Genomic DNA, 13,321 nt, shown 5'->3' on the forward strand with positions numbered 1-13,321 from the left:
ATGCCGGGGGATCGAACCGCAATCCGTCCTATGCTAGCGCTTGCAAGGCAGACACCTTACCTCTAGCACCACCTTCCCGGCCCCTAGGGTCTCTTCACCTCCTGGATTTGCATCGTAGCCTCTTTCCAGAGGGTGTGAAAGTCTTCTGCTAGTATTTTCCTGAACATTTGTTCTTCTCTTACCCTATATTCTCCTGTTTTGGTATTCCTATAATCTATAAATTATTTCTTTTGTCTTTGTTCATTAAATACCTAATTTTTTTTCCAATGCTTTACTTTTACTTCCTTGTTGGCTTCTGTCATTTTTGGCTTGCAGTTTTTTCTTAAAGTTCTTCTATGCACTTCTCCAGCTGTGTGATTTTGATATTATGGCTTTCTAAGACGTTTTTATTTTCTTTAATTCCATTTGTATGGAATCTCTCATCTTTTGTAGAAGTTCTTCTTTGAGTTTGTTGATTTGTTCATCTATGGATTTTTTGAACCTGCTGGCTTCCTTGATTTCTTGATTTCTTCTGCCATGGCTTGCATTGATGTTTTTAGGTCTTCATCTATTCTGCCTGTGCATTTTGGTGGACTTGGAAACTTGCTAAAATTTCTCTCCATATATCCAGTTGTTAGTGTCTTCCTTAGTTTACCCATATTTCTTTGCATTTAATAGCTTGGCTTGGAGTGCAATGTATTCAGATTTCAGCCCTCTTTTGTCACCTGTGGCATGGGCTAAGTCCATTCTCTGGTGTAAAGCTCTAATTCGGTATTATGGCTGCAGTTGCTGAGGTTTGGCCCCTCCCACGCTCATCCTCTACCTGGCAACCAGCACAGTTCAGCTCCAAGCCACAATGGCGGAGGATCTTGTCGTGCCTAGATCAATTGCCCCTCTCCCTCTATCTGGCAACCTGTGTAGTTCAGCTCTGAGCCATAATGGCCTTACCATGTCTTTTTGAAAATTACCATTTTATTGTTCTCTTTTCTCTCTCTTTCCCCATAATTCTTGCCTTCTCCTTCTAAATTCTTCTAATTCTTCTTCGTCCTCTTCTTCTTTTTCCTCCTCTTCCTCTTCTTCATTAATTCAATCTATGTTAAATAAAACTCACGCTGTCAGTTTCTCTTTAGGAAAATAACCTCAATGTACAAGATGTAATGAATAATAAAGGGTAGTCACCTCTTATAGTCCTCACTAGCATGTTGCTTAGTACTCTAGATGCAAAATCTAGGCAATTTTTAAATGTTCTATCCACTATCTAACCCTGAAACCTTCATTACTAAGGCCTATCCTCATCATTGATAAAAGTGCCTAGGAATTGGAATACCTTCCATCTCCAATGCATCAGCCCATTTATTTTATTTTTAACTTATTTTTTACTATATTTACTTATTTTTCTTTTCACCTCACTCTTATCATTTGTTTTCCCCTTCTTTCTCTAGTAATCTATATCTAAGCATTTATCTTTTCTCAATGCAATAATTTCTAGAGCTCAGTCCCATCCTATAATTGTCAGGCCTCTTACAGCAACTTAATAATATATCACTAAAGTCTGTCTTTATATGGGCATGAGTTTATAAAAAAATGAACTCCTGTCTGATTGCCAGACCTAAATTGTAAACAATCTATGCCTAACATGTTTATAGCCCCTCCTACATACTATCCCTCTTCTTGCTTCAGAGATCCTTCTATTATTTCATTCCCCAATCCCAATATTCTTTATTTTATTTTTTATTTATTTTTATTTATTTTAGTATATTTAGTTATTTTTCTTTTCTCTTCTTATCTTTTGTTCTCCCTCCTCTCTTCCCTAAGCTATATCTAAACTAATTATTCATCTTAATTCAACCAGTCTTTAAGAGCTCAGACCAATCCTATTAGGGTCAGACCTCCAATGACAAATTAAAAATAGATCACTAATATATGTTTTTAAGTGGGCATGAGTACGTAGACAGAGGACTCCTCACAAAGTGCCAAACTAAATTGTAAACAATCCAAGTCTAAAGTGTATATAGCTCCTCCTATATACTATCCCTATCCCCCCTTAAGAAATCCATCTATCCCTTTACCCCCCAATCCCGATCTGATATTCCTCTTTATTTAATGCTCTTTACCCTCAGTTCTTAACTCATTAGGTATTGAGACCAACCTCCTGCCCCAATAAGCCATCACATAGCTCCCAAGTGAAAGGACACCCTCTCAGCCCCACATCTCATGCCTTAGCAAGAAACTACAACCAACACTTCTTCTGACTCATGCTTTGTGGCCTTTCTTCTCCCCATCTCCAAATATGGACTATTTTGTGATACTGATACATCTCCAGAGGGACCCCCAGTGCAAGGACTCTACCTGACCCCTTTCTGCTGTAAATCATTTCTCATACTGAACAAGACTAGGGAGTATGATGAAAATATGCCCTAGATTATACCCTCCCCACGAATATCTCAATAGATTAATTGGGGAGCCTCTAATTCCTTTATATGGTTAACACTTCTATAATAATGCCTCATAGTCTGTTTATTTCCAACTTTAATGTAGCCTCTTATATTATTTTTTATTAATTCTTAAATTTTATTTTTATTTATTCTATTTACACACACATACACACACACACACACACACACACACACACACACACACACACATATATATATATATATATATATATATATATATATATATATATATATATATATATATATGTTTTTGGGCCATACTGGCTATGCTCAGGGGTTAGTACTGGCTATCTGCTCAGAAATAGCTCCTGACAGGTATAGGGGACCATGTGGGACATCAGGATTCAAACTAATCACTTTAGGTCCTGAATCAGCTGCTTGCAAGGCAAACACCACTATGCTATCTCTCTGGCCCGATATTATTTTTTCTTTAACTTTTTTCACCTGTTTGGTTCTGCTTGGTACAGAAACCTACAAAAAAGTCTTGCCTAGACTAAAAGCTCTGGAAAAATCAGGGCACAGAGATTGTATAGCCTGACATTCTTACCCCCACATGTGCCAGCATACAAGATGGCACCTTTTCTTTTTGAAAAGGCATATTAATAAATTGAAATTTTAAGTACAGAAATAAGCTCTTATCTACTAAGAAGAACTCATACATTTTATAATACAGAAGTGTCTTCCACCCTGAACATGTGTCATGTGCTCTCAAATTAGACTTCATGTGATTAGACAGCCACTGTCCAATCCTAATCCTAGATCTCAGATGTAAAACAGAGACAGTTCCCTGCAGCAGCACCAGAAACCAAACTTTCCCCTGGGAAATTCCTAATACTGCTCTGGCACCAACATGCCCCAGTTTTGATATAATATCCTGACAATAAGGAAGTGGCAAAAACATGATCTAAGAGCAGGTTGTCTTATCATCTAAAGCTAATATGAAATTAGAAGACACATTGTCCTTTGATCCTCTAGATGGAATCCTCCAAGTTTTCTTTTTTCTTCAAACAGAATCACATAACTCAAATCATCTCATTCTGCCTCATAAGTTGAGATAGGAAAGAACGGTATCAGGACCAAAGAGGCATATGAACATTGATTAGAAATAAAGGAAACTACGCCTGCCCAGTGGGGCCCAACTGTAAAAAATTGTGAGTGCTGCCTGTGTGTGTCTCTCTACTATCCTGTTGCGTGAACCTCTTGGGAGTGGGCCAAAAAGAGGCTCCAGAAAACTCGCACTCCCAGAGACCAATTGTAGGGCGGTAATGCCAAGGAACTGCTCCATAACGTGAAAAAAGGCATGCTTTGCAGAAGCCAGGTCCTCTTTTTGTGACGTCAGGCTGGAAAAATCCACGAAACTATGCCTGCCCAGTGGGGCCCAAGTGTGAAAAACTGTGAGTGCTGCCTGTGTGTGTCTATTATCCTGTTGCATGAACATCTTGGGAGTGGGCCAAAAAGAGGCTGCAGCAGAGCACTTTGGCTCCGCTTCGCTATGCGGCCATGTGCTCTTTTTAAAAAAAGAACACCATCGCAACAAAAAGAAAAAATCACACTAAGAATTGTGCTGGATCACTGAAGCCCAGCATTTCTCTCCAGACTGTCTTCTCTGCTGCATGCTCGGGCCAAAGATTTGATCCTGTGTGAGGCTTCATCCACGGAGGACTCCCCTCACTTGGAGGCAAGTCCATTCATCCAGAAAGGGTGGAACCAGGTGAGTGTTCTGCCTGCATCACTTAGCCAATGAATACCACCACAACACATAGAAAAACCCACAAACAAGTGTGACATTGGGGAAACAATGCAGGCCAGCATCAGACATAGAGAATGAAGATGAAAATTCTGATGACCAGATAATGACCAACCAACTAATCAACCTCTCAGATAAGGACTTTAGACTAGCAATATGGAAGATGCTCAATGAACTCAAAGAAACCATAGATCGATTTAAACAGAACACTAAGAAGAACCAAGAAAATAAGAAGACAGTAAACACAAAACTTCAAACTAAAATAACATGTCAACTAACAGGCCTGAAAAAGTCAGTAAACGAAGTGAATGACAAAATGGATAAGCTCTGGAACAGGGTATCAGAAGCTGAGAATAGACTTGGTGCTGTGGAAGATGAGATACATAACAATTCCATACAGCAGGAGAGATTGGAAAAAAAACTTAAAGCAAATGAACAGACAATGGCAAATTTAGTCAAAGAATGGGAACAGATGAAAATAGAAGTCTATGATAAGATCAACAGAAACAACTTAAGAGTCATTGGAATCCCAGAGACCCAGGAAGAAAATTTCCAGGAAGAATCAACGGTCAAGAACATCATTAAAGAGAAACTTCCAGAGCTAAAGAATATATGTGATCAAGTCCTGAATGCTCGAAGAGCACCAACCAAAAGAGACCCCAGAAAAACTACCCCAAGACACATCCTAGTCACAATGACAAATCCCACAGATAGAGACAGAATTCTGAAAACAGCAAGATCAAAAGGGGAAATTACGTTCAAGCAAGCATCCTTGATATTTACAGCAGACCTGTCACCAGAATCACTCAATGCCAGAAAGCAGTGGTGGGATATTGTGACAAGACTGAATGAAATGAATGCTTCACCTAAAATACGGTACCTAGCAAAATTCACTTTTCGATTTGACGGAAGAATACATGGTTTCACAGACAAAAAACAGCTCAGAAAACTTACAGACTCAAAACCAGTCTTAAGAGAAAAACTGAAAGACCTAATTTAAGACAAGACTAACCAAAAGACACACCAAATTTCGAAATAAAGATGGCATTAAATCCCAGGACAATTCTTTCTCTCAACGTCAATGGACTAAATGCACCAGTTAAGAGACACAGAGTGGCTAAATGGATCAAAAAACTCAATCCAACCTTCTGCTTCCTACAAGAAACACACCTGAATAGTCAGAACAAACATAGACTCAAAATAAAAGGCTGGAGAAAAATTATCCAAGCAAACAACACCCATAAAAAAGCTGGAGTGGCCATACTAATATCAGACAATGCAAACTTTATACTCAGGAAGGTTGTAAGGGACAAAGATGGACATTTTATATTAACCAAGGGGTATGTAGAGCAGGAAGAAATAACTCTCCTAAACATATATGCACCGAATGAGGCGACAACAAAATATTTAATACAACTGTAGACAAATCTAAAAAATAAAATCAATGACAACACAATAATTGTGGGGGACCTCAACACGGCTTTGTCAACACTGGATAGGTCAACCAGACTGAAACCCAACAAGAATATACTAGACCTGAGTAGAGAAATGGAAGAAAGAGGCCTAGTGGATATATATATAGGACACTCCATCTCCAGGAACTTGGATACACATTCTTCTCCAATGTATATGGGACATTCTCCAGGATAGACTACATGTTGGCAAATAAAACATACCTCCATAATATCAAGCAGATAGAAATTTTGCAGACTACCTTCGCTGACCACAAGGCTCTGAAACTATTTGTGAATTCTAAAGGGACTCAGAAGTAAAACTTTAACACCTGGAAGTTAAACAGCCTCATACTGAATAACCAGTGGGTCCGAGATGAAATCAAGGAGGAAATCAAAAGTTTCCTGGAAACAAATGACAATAAAGACACAAACTATCAAAACTTATGGGACACAGCAAAAGCAGTACTGAGAGGAAAATTTATAGCTTTGCAAGCACACATCAGGAAGGAAGAAGGAGCTTACCTGAGTAGCTTAATGGCACAGCTAATAGGACTAGAAAGTGCTCAACAAAAGGACCCAAAATAGGGAGACAGAAGGAAATAACAAAGCTGAGAGCAGAAATCAACGAATTGGAAACCCAAAAACAATCCAAAAGATCAACGAAAGCAGAAATTGGTTCTTTGAAAAAATAAACAAGATTGATAGACCACTGGCAAAACTAACAAAGAAAGAGAAAGTGAGAAACTTGATAACTCGTATTAGGAATGAAAAAGGAGAGATCACTACTGATATGATAGAGATTCAAAGGGTAAACAGAAACTACTTTGAGAAACTCTGCACCACCAAAAATGAGAACCTGAAAGAAATGGATAAATTCTTGGACTCTTATAATCTTCCACGGTTGAAGGAAGAGGATGTAGCATATCTAAACACCCCCATCACCATTGATGAAATTTAAAAGGTAATCAAATGTCTGCCCAAAAACAAAAGCCCAGGCCCAGATGGATTTACTAATGAATTCTTTCAAGCTTTCCAAGAGGATCTACTACCAATCCTGGCAAGACTCATGAAAGTGAACAAACGGAAACACTTCCAAATTGCTTTTAGGAAGCCAATATCACCTTGTTACCTAAATCAGACAGAGATGCTACCAAAAAAAAATACAGACCAATATTGCTGATGAATGCAGATGCAAAGATCCTCAACAAAATCCTGGCAAATAGGATTCAATGCCTCATTAAGATGATCATCCACAACGATCAGGTAGGTTTCATCCTAGAAATGCAAGGATGGTTTAACATCCATAAATCTATCAACATAATACGGAACAGCAACAATAAGAAAAATAAAAACCACATGATCATATCAATAGATGTAGAGAAAGCACTTGATAAGGTCCAACACCCATTCTTGATCAAAACTCTCATCAAGATGGGAATGAAAGGAACCTATCTCAATATAGTTAAGGCCATCCACCACAAGCCAGTGGCAAATATTATCCTCAATGGAGAAAAACTAAAAGCCTTCCCTCTAAATTCTGGCACAAGACAACACTGTCCTCTCTCACCACTCCTATTCAACATAGCACTGGAAGTACTTGCTATAGTGATTAGGCAAGAAAAAGATATCAAGGGAATCCAGATAGGAAAGGAAGAAGTCAAGCTCTCACTGCTTGCAGATGACATAATACTCTACATAGAAAACCCTAAAGACTCTACCAAAAAGCTTCTAGAAACAATAGACTCATATAGTAAGGTTGCAGGCTACAATATTAACACAAAAAATCAATGGACTTTTTATACACCAATAGTAATAAGGAAGAAATGGATATTAAGAAAACAACCCCATTCACAATAGTGCCACACAAACTCAAATATCTTGGAATCAACCTGACTAAAAATGTAAAGGACCTATACAAAGAAAACTATAAAACTCTACTCCAAGAAATAAGAGAGGACACCCGGAAATGGAAACACATGTCCTGCTCATGGATTGGCAGGATTAACATCATCAAAATGGCAATACTCCCCAAGGCATTATACAGATTTAATGTGATCCCTCTAAAAATACCCATGTCATTCTTCAAAGAAGTGGATCAGGCACTTTTGAAATTAGTTTGGAACAATAAACACCCTAGAATAGCTAAAGCAATCATTGGGGAAAAGAATATGGGAGGAATTACTTTCCCCAACTTTAAACTTTACTACAGAGCAATCAAATGTTATCAAAACAGCATGGTATTGGAATAAGGACAGGCCCTCAGATCAATGGAATAGGCTTGAATACTCAGAAAATGTTCCCCAGACATACAATCACCTAATTTTGGTTTAAGGAGCAAGAAATCCTAAATGGAGCAGGGAAAGCCTCTTCAACAAGTGGTGTCGGCACAACTGGCTAGCCACTTGCAAAAAATTGAACTTAGACTCCCAGCTAACATCATGTACGAAGGTAAAATTCAGATGGATTACAGACCTAGATATCAGACCCAAAACCATAAGATATATAGAACAACACATAGGCAGAACACTCAAGGACATTAAGACTACAGGCATATTCAAGGAGAAAACTTCACTCTCCAAGCAATTGAAAGCAGAGATTAACAGATGGGAATATATTAAACTGAGAAGCTTCTGCACCTCAAAGGGAATAGTGCCCAGGATATAAGAGCCACCCACTGAGTGGGAGAAACTATTCACCCAATACCCATCAGATATGGGGCTAATATCCAAAATATACAAGGCACTGATAGAACTTTACAAGAAAAAAATCATCTAATCCCATCAAAAAATGGGGAGAAGAAATGAACAGACACTTTGACAAAGAAGAAATACAAATGGCCAAAAGACACATGAGAAAATGCTCCTCATCACTAATCATCAGGAAGATGCAAATCAAAGCAATGATGAGATACCACCTCACACCCCAGAGAATGGCACACATCACAAAGAATGAGAATAAACAGTGTTGGCGGGGATGTGGAGAGAAAGGAACTCTTATCCACTGCTGGTAGGAATGCTGTCTAGTTCAACCTTTATGGAAAGCGATATGGAGATTCCTCCAAAAACTGGAAATCAAGCTCCCATCCAGCTATACCACTCCTAGGAATATACCCTAGGAACACAAAAATACAATACAAACACCCCTCCCTTACACCTATATTTATTGCAGCACTATTTACCATAGCAAGACTCTGGAAACAACCAAGATGCCCTTCAACAGACGAATGGCTAAAGAAACTGTCGTACATATACACAATGGAATATTATGCAGCTGTCAGGAGAGATGAAGTCATGAAATTTTCCTATATATGGATGTACACGGAATCTATTATGCTGAGTGAAATAAGTCAGAGAGAGAGAGAGAGAGAGAGAGAGAGAGAGAGAAAGAGAGAGAGAGAAATAAACGCAGAATGGTCTCACTCTTCTATGGTTTTTAAGAAAAATGAAAGACATTCTTGTAATAATAATTTTCAGACACAAAAGAGAAAAGAGCTGGAAGTTCCAGGTCACCTCAGGAAGCTGACCACAAAGAGTGATTAGTTTAGTTAGAGAAATAACTACATTTTGAACTGTCCTAATAATGAGAATGTATGAGGGAAATGGAAAGCCTGTTTAGAGTACAGGCGGTGGTCAGGTGGGGAGGAGGGAGATTTGGGACATTGGTGATGGGAATGTTGCACTGGTGATGGGTGGTGTTCTTTACATGACTGAAACCCAAACACAATCATGTATGTAATCAAGGTGTTTAAATAAAATATTAAAAGAAAAAAAGAAATATAAAGTTATCAGACTTAAACACCAAACCCATAGTCAAGTACAACAGAATTGATACCTCATCTACAATAGGTGATACAAAGAGGGGACTAATTATCCTAGCAGTTCAGAGGGAGGGAGAAAAGTGATATGGGATGCATACTGGGTCCAAGGGTGGAGGGAGGACAACACTGGTGGTGGGAATGCCCCTGACTCAATGGCACTATGTACCTTAAGTATTACTGTGAAAAATTCGTAATTCACTTTGGTCACAATAAAATTATTAAAAAATAATTTGTATTATTAAAATGTATTTTTTTTGGCTTTTGGTTTTTGAGCCACACCTGATAATGCTCAGTAATTACTTCTGGCTGACCATATGGGATGCTGGTGAATCAAACCATGGTTCATCCTAGATCATCCATGCACTGCTGTGCCACCACTCTGACTCCTAACATGTATTTTTAACTATTAAAATGTGTAGTTTGGTCATTGGTTATATAATAAGTAGACTGAGTAGAATCATTGATTATAGACTGAATGTTTGTTTTTAGACCATTTGTAGTTCTTAGGTAGTTTTCTGAGGAATGTATGATAAGCCATTAAAATATTTCTCTGTAGGAAACTGTAGGCCCTGGGTCTTAAAAAGTTCACAATGATAAAAGAAATGAGATGAATGAAGGAATACACTAAATTTTTATATAAAATAACCCAATCATTACAGCTTTCAAAATACTTTCCAATATAATTATTGCATATTATCTCGTGGGACAGATAGAGTTTCAGCATTAACACTTGGCTGGCAATGAGGGTAACCTTTTACTCAATCAAGTAAATATTGTTTTATTAATAATTATCCTATAAGGCAGTATAAATTGGGAATCATAAGCTGAGTAAGGTGCAGTCCAGTCCTCTTAAAATGCATGTAAATCAATGATCTACAATATGATTTTGCTAATAGAGAGTATGAAGCTTGTGAATACCAGTGTGAAAACCACCTTTTATTGGAGCCAGGGAATACATTGTAAACAACGTAACCCTATTCCTTAAAGAATCATCAAGCTTTTCCTTTTGTTTTGTTTTGAGACCATACCAGAGGCATACAGGTGTTACTCCTAACTTTGTGCTCAGAAATCACTCCTGGCAGGCTCTGGGAACTATGTGGTATACCAAGGATCTACCCCAAGTCAGTCATATGCAAGGGAAATACCCCAGACCCTGTGCCATCCCCTAAACCATTAGACTTTACCTAAAGCCTCCTAAAAAGAATTTACTGCTTTTATTCTGCTTGACTAAAAAGGACTTAATTATTTTTCAATTTTAGATTTAACTCTTATTGTTTACATTTGTTGCTTCCAAGATCTACTTTTCCTCTGTACAATAATTTATCATTATGTGAACTCACAGCACACAAACCATTTCAAACTCTTTATATATACGTATATAAAGATATACGTATATACATATATCAGTGGGATGGATTAAGAAATTTATCATTACGGTAAAAAGAGCACATACAATGAATATGTTGCAGTTGTGACTCATCTGACCTATGAAGTAGTGTCTCATCATTTCAACATCTCATATATTCTCACTGTCATTTTTACCACATGAAGTGATCATTTATTCTAAGAAAAATAAAAAGGCCTGAAAGAAAGACAGTAATCCTGAAGTCCTTGGAAAGTTATTCACTGAAGATCTATTGAAAGTTGTGAAAGACATTGAGAGAAGCATACAAATCTGTTAGTAATAATTTTTCTCTCATCTACTATGAACAATTTTTTCTATGCATGAGAAAATTAAAAAAATCTTGAAATTCTGTTAGCTTATTTGTGCACACATTTTAATAAATGAAAATATGACCACTTAGTAACATTTCATGATATTGTTTGGAGTTAAAAGAAGGAACACAGATTTATTGTTGTTACTTATATTTTTTAACTAAGGAATATAGGCTCAAACTATCTGAACATTTGTTATCCATTATGGTTTTTGAATAAATTCATGCAAAGAGTTAGGATCCTACTGTTATCCTGGGAACTGAATTCCTATATTGTTCCCATGTCTCTTTCTTACCAACCTATCCATACTAGAGTCTTTGAACTATTGCTGATTGCCTCCTAAGTACTAGAACCACCACTGTCTCTTGTGGGTGGACCTCTACTTTTTCGGTGCCAGCTGCCTCTGAATGTTTGTCTGGGTTTCTAACATAGACAACTCTTGTGCAAATTCTTCTTTCCTGATTCAAATATGCCTCCTTTGAAAACTGTGCATGCCTAGGCAAAAATCCCATTTTTTGGTCAATCAAATTCAAGTGTGTTCCCAACGTTCTTTTTCAATATGCTCCTCCATGGGTCAGGGCATGCTGTGCTTTGGTTTGGACCTCTCTGATGACGCCTGTTGCCTAACCAAACCACCACCTGCTGCTATTGCCACTTCTTCAGTATGTTGTTCCCCTACCCTCAATCCTCCCAGGGGACAATACTGATTCCAGATCCCTTTATACCACCAGCTGCAATGAATAGAGCAAATGTCTCATGTGGTTCAAATCATTAGCTTCTTCTGCCCTTTGTTAGTACACTGTAACCTGATTTGTCAAATATAAAATGTTCATTAAGGAAGCAGGGGCAACACGCTGGTAACATGCAGTGATGTGACTCAAACCTACATTCTGTCATAATAAGCCATAATCAATGAACTCCAGCTGGGTTAACCCGCCAGGATCTTCAGTCATACAAAACATCTGCAACGTGAGGTTGAAGACCTCTTCTGGCTTTCCTCCTGACTCACTAAATATGTGACCTCATGGACTATCATTTCCTTCTTTCCTAAAGTGAGGAAGATTAAAATCACACCTTGGAAAGTTTTTTAGAAGAGGCAAACAACTGGAAAAACTCTGAGAAACAGAAAGTGGTGGTTACTGGGAGATAGAGTTGGGGGAAATGAGAAATTGGAAACTATGCTAGATATTATTGCTCTGGACAAGAACTGGGTGCTGAAAGGAGAGATGGTACTATGCTTCATATCCTTTCAGTAACAACATTGCAAACCACAGTGCCTAGGGGGAAACAGAGAAAGAGACAGAGAGATACAGATATAAAGAGTGAATGAAAGAGAGAAGGAAAATATCTTCCTCAGCAGCAGGTGTGGGGAAAAGGGCAACATTGATAATCAGAAATGTGGACTTATAAAGGGTGTTGTATATTGTATGACTGAATCTCAATCATGAACAACTTTGTAATAAAAAACCAAACAACTATATTGTGAACAATCGTGTAACTATGGTGTTTAAATAAAGTTATTAAAATAGGAAATAATAAAAGTTGTAGCTATTGACGCCATGATAATTGTTTTTAATTTATAAATACATCAGATCAACAGGTTATATACTTTAAATTTACACAATGATATATGTAAACTATATCTCAAAAATATTGGGAATGAAAAGAACTAACTGAAGTATACAGAACCAATGATTACAATGTTAGGGTCCAGAGTCAAAGATGGATGAGACCATCCAAGAAAGAGAAGCAAAGCTTTGTTCAGTTGCCAACAGATCCAAACTGGCTGGCCAGGTTCAGATTCCAAAATATATATTTTTTATATAATTTATATATATAATTTATAAATTATATATAAAAATTATATATAATATATATTCCTTTTTCCCTATGCGCCAGGATAAAAATATTGCAACCCTTATTTTCTATATCTGTGGTAGACCCCAGAATGGAAAGGTGTCCTGTTGTTTCTGTGGTTAATAAACAAGGTTTGAGAAATGAGACATTAGAACACAAAGATGTCTCTAATCTAGGACCTTTTCAGACATGGGGCAAAGCTTAAGCTGCCCACCACAATCAAGATTCTTTCCCTTAATAGAGTCTTTCCTCATCTTTCCTCATGTGTTCTTCCATCCTTATTGGCCTCTTACTT

Source organism: Suncus etruscus, chromosome 11, assembly GCF_024139225.1.
Source record: "Suncus etruscus isolate mSunEtr1 chromosome 11, mSunEtr1.pri.cur, whole genome shotgun sequence".
Taxonomy (NCBI): domain Eukaryota; kingdom Metazoa; phylum Chordata; class Mammalia; order Eulipotyphla; family Soricidae; genus Suncus; species Suncus etruscus.